Below are 7,278 nucleotides of genomic sequence, written 5' to 3' on the forward strand. Positions count from 1 at the left end.
AGGGGGGGGGGGGAGAGAGAGAGAGAGAGAGAGCAAGCGAGCGCCCTATTAATGTCGTGTTAATGTTGTAGCCGACGACATTGTCCGAGTTCGATGATATCAATGCTTCAAAGTCTCGTGTATTCACGTCGCAGCTTCGGCACGGCGGATTAGTTTCGAATTTCGTTAATAAACCTAGTCGCGCATTTATCGCGGTCGATTTCAACGCGTTATGCAACATGTAATTAATGGACATTTACTCTTCGAATTCGCGAGAACGCGTCCGTCCGATAGCTCCCCGACGTGTCGTGCTGAATATATCCCGGAAAAATATTATCGGCGACGCGCGGCTGTGCACACACCCGGCAAAACGCGCATCGCGCTTTATTCTACCGTTGAGATTTCCGCGAGATTCGTCCCGTCGAGCATCGGATCGAGATGATGCCGTTTCGAGCGAGAGGATTCAGTTTTATTGTACGCGGAGCAAAAAATTTCGTTACATTGACACGATCGATTTGATTAACGAACCAACGCGCGACTTCTGCCTCTTACACTGAGAAAGCACACTTGAATGTTTATTTGTAGGATATGAAAAATGTTCCTCCGTGAGATGAAGTTTATTGTTGTGAAATAAATATTTTTCTGCGAAATAAAGTTTATTTTCATGAAATAACAAAATGTATTTCTGCGAATGTGTGAACTTTGTATTTCTATAAATAAATTTGCAAGTATTTCTTTCTCAGTGTGTATGTAACGTTCCGGAAGCAGTGCAGTGGCTTGCTTTTAATCTGCTGCACACCTGTCGGATATAACCTGTCACGCCCGTGTGAATATACGCGAATCGGGGGCCAGATTCTCGAAAATATCTCGCATACGACATTTAGTGAAAAGCTATAGTACGTAACATGAACTATAGCTTTTCACTAAATGTCGTATGCGAGATATTTTCGAGAATCCGACTCCAGGGCCCCTATTCTTGAAATTTTTACGTATACGTAATTTTCATTGCGCAGCTATTTTATGGTATGATTAAATCTGCGCAGTAAAACTTACGTATACGCAACTATTTCAAGAATAAGGGCCCAGGTATCGTTCTTAATTACGAGAGTCGTTTGTCTGGCCGATTTTTGCGCGAGTATGCCGTCGGAATCGCCGAAATCAATACACCGCGACATCGTATTGATACTTTCCGGCCGAAATTTGTGATGCCGCGGAAATGCATTCGCACGTTGCATTTTGTATGCCAAACGGCATGAATTATTGATGACCCTCTCGATAAGTTGGAAACAGGACAGCGCACATCATAAACATTAAAGGGAGGGGACACCTGTTTTCCAAGCAGTTAGAAGAAGAGGAAAACAAGCTTGCGAAGCCGCGCACGTTGAAATGCAATTACGACATTTGCCAAATGATATTGCCGGGAATATATTAGCGATTATGCTAAGTGATCTCTCGCTCTTTGACCTATTCGTGGCGTTACGAACGATCGATTGTTTCTAAGAAGCTAACGGTTTCGTGTGTAAAATATGTAAAAGCACGCACTGAGAGCCGGCTATAATTTCCTGCTTATTCCACGATCATTATGCAGTATCGCGTTTTATGTTGATTGTTAAAATGGATACATGTAGATGCGGAAATGCGAGAAGAGAAAGAGAGAGAACGAGAGAGAAAGAAAAATAAGAATTGCATTCGACGAGAAACGTCCGCAGCGTTTTCAGTTCAGATTTGCCGTTCAATGCGCACAGTCCGTGTGTCGCGAATAAAAACTCATCTGGCGTTACGTACGCGAGTTTCAGCTTTTCCGCGACACGGCATTTGCTCATACTTATTTTAGCGTTATCTTGCGGAAATGCTCGCGACTTTCGTTTCAGCGGAAAAGATGAGCTTTTCGCTTCCCGCCGTCGCTCGCATGCAAAGGCTCGGTGCATTCGTTTGTACTGAAGGCATCATTGTGTCTTCCTTTGGCACATAATGAACGATAAAGATATAATGATGCAGACAAGATGAACTTAGCCGGAGGAACTCGTCACGCGGATGCAACGCCGAATCAACGCCGCGCGATGGGGTAGAGGCACGGCGACCTTACGCGATGCCGCGCAAAAGTATCGTCTTGCCCGTTCATTTATCCCGCCGCGGGGCTCCGCCGTAACACGCTCGATATCGCTTTTTACAAAGGCACACTGCAGGCGGAAATCGCGCCCTGGTTCGTCTGTCAGGTAGCGTGCACCACGCAGCGACGTCATTAATCCGAACTGTTATTTACGATCGCAACGCTGAATTGCGCTTTCATTCGCGAACACCTGCGATCTGATCCGCACGCGGAGTACCCGAGAGGGACTCACGGATCAAATCTTACGGAAAGAGTGTCGTCCCGTCTTATCGGACGTGCAGAGTCGAACTCTGCTCGCGCTAAAGAGGCAGTTGCGATGTTGCGCAATAACACGGGCCGCGTTTGACGCGTATCCGAAACGGCTCTCACCTTCGCGATTGAGCTAGATAAGATATAACACTCCCGGACATCGATTACCGATCATCGTCGTCTACTTTTCCAAATGACAAGTCACGCGACGCGCGTAACGACGAAACGCGAAGACTGGCTCTCTCGTGGAGGAGAGGACAGAGAGCTCGCCCACCGAGAGCGCTATTTATGACGTACTGATTCACGTGCGGTCTTTTGAAGTACACATACACAACACAGGTCGATCGAATCGTCGCCGCGAAATGATGGCTGCGTAAATGTAAACAACCGAGGACGCCGCCACGTTTTCACACGCGTCCCGCACTTTAGGACGACGGAGCCGCGCGCTGCGCGCGACGTACACAAACTACTGCGTCGCACATCTCACGCGGCAGCACACCTTCGGTCGATTGATCTTGCTGGACGCACTCCTACACCATCGTCGTCGTCGTCGTCGTCGTCTTTATGAGGATCCGACCGAAACGGGGTTCGCGCGAGGGAGATTGAAAGAAAGGAGAGCGCGGTGAAGTGAGAATGAGAGAGAGAAAGAAAGAGAGAAGGGAGAAGAATGCAGAAGGGCGGCACACGGGATACTCAGGGACACTTATCCACGCCGTCGTGCTTCGCGGTGAACGTTAAAGCTAGCTACCTGGTCTCCGTCTCGTCGGCACACCACTCTCCTTGGCATTGAACATAATTCTCACGTTACATAATGACAAGTGCGTAAATCTGCGGCTGGAAGTTGCACGGTAAATAAAGTCCTTCACGAAGTGGCCGGGTGTCAGTCAGACGGCCACAAGTTAGCGAGAACGATAGACGACGACGTCTCGGCGAGTGCGTGCGTGTGGTAAGAGGGGGGCGGGGGGGAGAGAGAGAGAGAGAGAGAGAGAGAGAGAGTACCAACCTTGTGGGCTCCTTCGGCCGCATTCAGCGCGGCGCACGAGAGCGTGGGTGTAGGATTCCCCGCACTTGGCGTTTACGTGACACGCGAAAAAGAGCTTGATACGTCGGTCGGTTACACACACGAAACTCCGAATCGGGCCCGCGCGTCAAATGCGAGCTGCCGAACGTAGGAGGGAGGGGAGGGAAGAGGAAGCTGGAAAGCCCGACCTTTCGGCGAGCACGCAATGAGAGGACTCTGCAGCGGCGGCAGCGTCCTACGTGAATCGGAAAAGCTACGAGTGCGTCGCGCTTTTTCCGTCGATCGTGCCTCACCAATCGCTCTCTTTCGCCAAGAGAGCACCCTACGCGCCGGCGGCGAGCGATCAAAACATAGAAGGAGGGCGCGCCGCGACGCGACGCGGCGCGGCGACGATGAAGGGGTTGGTGGGGAGCGAAAGAGGTCGCAGGCATTGAGCGGGCGCGACGAAGCGCGCAAGAGAGAAAACGGCAGAGCGAGTGGGATGGACGAAGAGAGGAGAAGGGAGCAGACACGACCATGTCTTGTGTATTGCGTAGTAAGCGCTTGAATGGATTACGTCACGCGCCTGAAGCGACCAGAGGGTAGAAGCGAAAAGCGCCTTCACGCAAACGCGCACTACCCGATGGCGGGCGTTTGTCGCTTGTGCGAGAAAACGCTCGCTCTCTCTCGATGCGAGACGCGGTGCGAGACCACGACGCGCGCTCAAGATCCCGCCTATAAGTGCCGGGGACATTGCTCCTTTCTCGTTTCCCGATGACGATGGCTCGCCGATGCAACGCGCATCGATCGTCCGCGCGGCACTCGTGCGAAAGTTCACATGTATGTGTAGAAGACGGTGTTGTATGTCGTTTCAGCGGAGCAGAGACATATATATATATATATTATATATATATATATATATATATACACATGGCGACTATGTCGTCGGTCGCGCCTCTGCCCACGTGCGTTCTCGACCACGAGTCTCGGGCGAGTCTCGGCAACGGCGTCCCTACGTGTCGTCCTGCTTCCACCTCATTCGCTCGGTTTCCCCTCCCCCGTTTCTCTTCCCATGTCTCTGCTCTCGTGCGCCTCGTTACGCGTATATATACGCGCGCCTATATACACATTTATCTAGTGCACATATATATATATATATATCGCGCCTCTTTCGAGTCGCGCTCGGTCGGCTGCCGTCCGCTCTCGGCGTCACCGAAAATTACGTTTCGCTATGTTTCCGACGCTAACACGGGAGCATGTCGACGAGCGCTCGCTGGCGCGTTTGTTTGCTCGCTTCTGTCTCGCTCTCACGAAGATGCAGTAGCGCGGAAGGAACGCGCGCGACCGATATTCTGCAACGTAAAAACAAGCGCGGCCTTTTTGACGAAGCGCGTCTCGACGTCGAATGTGAGATCGCTCACCTCGCACGACGTGCCTGTCGCGACGTGCGCACGTGAACATTCGTCGTCTCTCGTCACACAGAAGCGGCTCACGACGGATGGATGGACAGACGGACGGACGGCGACGGCGGCTGCTGCTGTGACCGGCATACCACTCGCCTCAGTCTCTTCCGGGACGCACACAAAGCGCACGCACTAACACACGCATGTGCGCGCAGCCGAACACGGCACTCTACCCTCGGACGCGGGCACAGAGTGGCTCGCTTTCACGAGTAAGGAACGACAACGTACCGACCAACGGGTCAGCTGTTACTGATCGACTCGGGCGATTATACACACCGACCGCCGAACGATACGCCGCGCCGCGCTGCAAACTCGGGTCAATCCGGAGACGCCGCTGCGCTCGCGGAACGGGACGCGAGCGCCATCTGACGCTGGAAACGTGAGTACGCGCGCTCAATCGCGGTCGGTAAGTTTCGTTGGTTCACCTCCGAGGGCGCGTTCCACTTAACGCTCGCGTCGTTGCGAGCGTTAAGTAGAACATACTCCGAGATGATATTAATAAAATCGACACTTTCTCGCATGATTTTATCTGACTGCTAATATTTTGGACGGTTGATACGTTACGCAATGTTAACAATATGATTTATCATTCATTCATTTCGCAGCATATATGCGGATAAAGTGACTGTCCCAATTTTTCGGGTCAAATTTTTAATACATATTAAAAAACGCGAACATAATAAAAACATAATAAAAACGCGAACAAATTTCTTTAGTTCTTTTACAATGAAGTTCTATGGTTATCTTCATAAACATTGTTAATATTTAGGAAAAATCTAAAGAACATTATTTACTATTGGCCGACTCTTTCTTCACCTAAAATTACTTGATTTGACGTAAAAAATATAATGTTTTAAAATCATTAACACAGAGTTCCTTTTAATATTTTTTTTCATCGGCATATTTATATAAAAAATAAAACTGATTCTAATCTTGAATGAACCATAATTAGGGCTGTTACCTTATACGGCGCGATAATATTACGTATCGTTAATGAGAAGCTACATATGTTTACAATTGCCACAAATGTAATTAGATGACGACTGGACGATCATTAATTAATAGTATTTCGTCCGAGATAGCAACGAACTTGATACGATATGTAATAATAATGCCAACAAAAGACGTGGTACTCACCGAAGCACGTAGGATATCTCGGGCATCGTTCCCAGAAGCAGTTGCCAGAAAGTTCGTCAGGAAGAAATATTTCCACTCCTTATTCCTGGAACTGCGCCGCGGTTTCATAGGAAAAGGATGGACGACAGTGGCTGTGCATATCCAAAACATCGCGTTTTTTGCGCTCGTACGGGCCAACGGACGATCGCTGGTTTGCAGCGTGGAGTTCACTCTCGGTGGATTGCTACGGGATTCTATCATTTCACTTTTTCATCGTACGCGCACTTCACTTTCTCGTTGCAGCGCTGTTCGCGACAGGTCGTGACACGCACTAATAGCGAGCACGGACTTCGCATTCAATCGGGCATCGCATGGTCGATAGATACGCCGAAACGATCGCCTGTCACACAGATTCAACACCCCTGGGGCTCGTCCGCGCGCAGAATTCAATCCCCCGCCGGCTTACCAAGGGACGCTGCCAACGTCACGTACTATACTTCGTCGTTATGGCGCCGTTCTCGACAGCTCGCGACACGCAACGGTGAAGAGCACCGAAGGTCACCGCGTTCAATCGTGCTCCCCCGAGCCGACAAATACGCCAAAACGATCGTCATTAGATTCGACGCTCCCGACGCTCGTCCTCGCGCGCGAAATTTATCGTCGGCGGATTATCAAGAGATGTTATAACGTCACGTACGCGTACCTTATTTTCCTTGTAGCACTCGCGAAATGCACGGATAGCTAATAGAATTCTTCTAGTTTGAATTTGAACACAGATAGATGATTTCTGATTGGCTCTTCGAGCCGCTATATGTAATAAGGGAGAAGCGAGCGGGAGTGAGAGAGAAACTACACGAATGAGATCATGAAGCATCTTTTCTCTCACTCCCGTGCGTTTCTTTCCGATTACGCACGACGGATTACCCGGTATCAAAGCTCTGACTAGAAGAATTGTAATGTAAGCACCGGGAAATGCTCGTTCGCGCGCGGAATTCACTCTTGGCGGATTATCAAGAGATGCTGCGAACGTCACGTACTCACACTTCACTTTACACTTATGGCGCTATTCCCGACAGATCGCGACACGCACCGGTAGAAGAGCAGCGTAGATCACCGTGTTCAATCGTGCTTCCCCGAGCTGATGGATACGCCAAAACGATCACCCGTCGTTAGATTCGACATTCCCGACGTTCGTCCGCGCGCGAAATCCATTATCGACGGACTGCAAGAGATGCTGTAACGTCACGTACACTTTTCCTTGTAGAACTATTCGCAACATACGATAGATCGACGGCCAATAGATTTGTTTGGTTTGAATTTGAACACTGGTGGATAATCTCTGATTGGCTCTTCGACTCACT

At 49.8% G+C, this 7,278-nt stretch overlaps 1 protein-coding gene across 3 annotated transcripts in view; it reads right to left on the reverse strand.

Moving 5' to 3' along the window:
• Nucleotides 1–6,737, reverse strand: part of LOC116850823 (insulin-like receptor) — a 79,597-nt gene extending 72,860 nt beyond the window's left edge. Inside the window, exon 1 of one of the 3 annotated variants that reach the window (XM_032829549.1) lies at nt 5,939–6,737. The gene's annotated coding sequence lies outside the window, so the exon portion shown is untranslated. Of the gene's footprint in view, nt 1–3,086; nt 3,280–4,759; nt 5,059–5,938 lie in introns of those variants that run through there. The other 2 variants (XM_032829541.1, XM_032829557.1) reach the window with 2 other exon arrangements.
• Nucleotides 6,738–7,278: the final 541 nt, after the last annotated feature.

Source organism: Odontomachus brunneus, unplaced genomic scaffold, assembly GCF_010583005.1.
Source record: "Odontomachus brunneus isolate Ranch 3 - 2012 unplaced genomic scaffold, Obru_v1 Obru_scaffold_006, whole genome shotgun sequence".
Taxonomy (NCBI): Eukaryota; Metazoa; Arthropoda; class Insecta; order Hymenoptera; family Formicidae; genus Odontomachus; species Odontomachus brunneus.